We start from the raw sequence: 1,494 nt of genomic DNA, 5'->3' as shown, positions 1-1,494 counted from the left end.
GTCATAAATGTGTTCTTTCAGGGCTGTAGGGAACTGAAAGTTGTTGTTGTTGTTGTGTGTGTGTGTGTGTGTGTGTGTGTGTGTGTGTGTGTGCTTGTCCCTGATCTCAGACATCAGACAAATGTGTACAAGACTCACGCACAAACACACATTTCAAATCCCAGTTGAGGGTTAGTACACTTGAGAGCAGGGCAATGGCTTACTTCCTTACTCTCTCTCTCTCTCTGTCTCATATGCACATATGAACCTGTAGAAATCTAAGAACTGAATGAAATTTTACGCTCGTTATCCACTGTAGCCTTTTCAACCATTAGCTGTCCACAGCCGTACTCACTAAAATGTACCCAAAGTAAATGGACACGTGAGCAGGTTTTGCTGTTATGAAGATTCAGGTCTGGAAACAAGCCAGTGTATTTCTCCCCCAAACTTTTGTTGTCTCTGTCTTTTTCATTTTCCCCATAGGCTAGTTCTGTGTTGTTTTATGTACGTGTCCCTTGTTGTTTCTTCCATGTGGTTTCTTTGTCTTTCAGCCTCTTATCTCTTTGTTTCTTCCCTTGCTCTCCTTCTATTTTTTCTCCCATTCTCTCCCTCGACTTCCTGCTATCTCTCCCCTCACTCACACCCTCACTCAATCTCTTTCTCTTTCTCTCTCCCCCCTCCCTCACGCTCACTCTCATTCCCTATCTCTCCCTCCTCCCCCTCCGCTCCCCTTTCTCTCTATCTTTTTCATTCTCGCAGCACTCCCAGCCGCTGATGATTGATCAAGGTTTTCAAGGTTTGCCCTTTCCTGTTATTTAGTAGGAAATGTTTATGCACAGTCCTCAGCCTTACAGTCACAATTGGCATGTGTCCACACACTGTTTGTTACACTCGCCTGCACCTTTACATACATGTATAAAACACACTTTTTTTTTTTTTTTACTTCATGTGTTTACTATTTGAAGGATTTGGAAAGCTCTGGTAAAATGGAATACCTGTCTAATTATTAGGATCATCTTCAGTGCTGACTACTTAAGCACACAACCTGTACTTAGCCCGCAGGTACTCTGCCGCACTGTTTCTCAACACAGCCTGAAAGAAATCTGGAAGTTCAATAGTTAATGTCTTCCCTTGCTGTTTTTCCTTTTCCTCACTCTCTCTGTCTTTCTATCTCCTTTCCTCTCTTCATTCCCTTTGCTCTCACCCCCTCCCTTCCCTCCCACCCTCCTCCTCCTTCATTCAGCACCCCCCCCTTCTCTTTTCTCTTGCTGATGGACTCTTCTTTTTTATTTTCACACTCCACCATCCCCCTTTTTTCTTCTCTCTTTATCTCTCTTCTTCTTTCCTCCCCCCCCCCCCCGCTCTTCTCTTTCACTGCATTTTCTTTCAACTCTCCCTCTATCTCTCTTCCCCTCCCCACCAACCCTCTCCACCACCCCCTTCTTTTCTCTCTGTTTTATTCTTTCTCTCTCTTTCTTTTGCCACATCCTTTCTTATGCCTCACCCCCCCACCCT

This window comes from Monopterus albus, unplaced genomic scaffold (assembly GCF_001952655.1).
Source record: "Monopterus albus unplaced genomic scaffold, M_albus_1.0 scaffold5.1, whole genome shotgun sequence".
In the NCBI taxonomy this organism is placed as follows: Eukaryota; Metazoa; Chordata; class Actinopteri; order Synbranchiformes; family Synbranchidae; genus Monopterus; species Monopterus albus.
Note: the sequence above shows the minus strand (reverse complement) of the source record.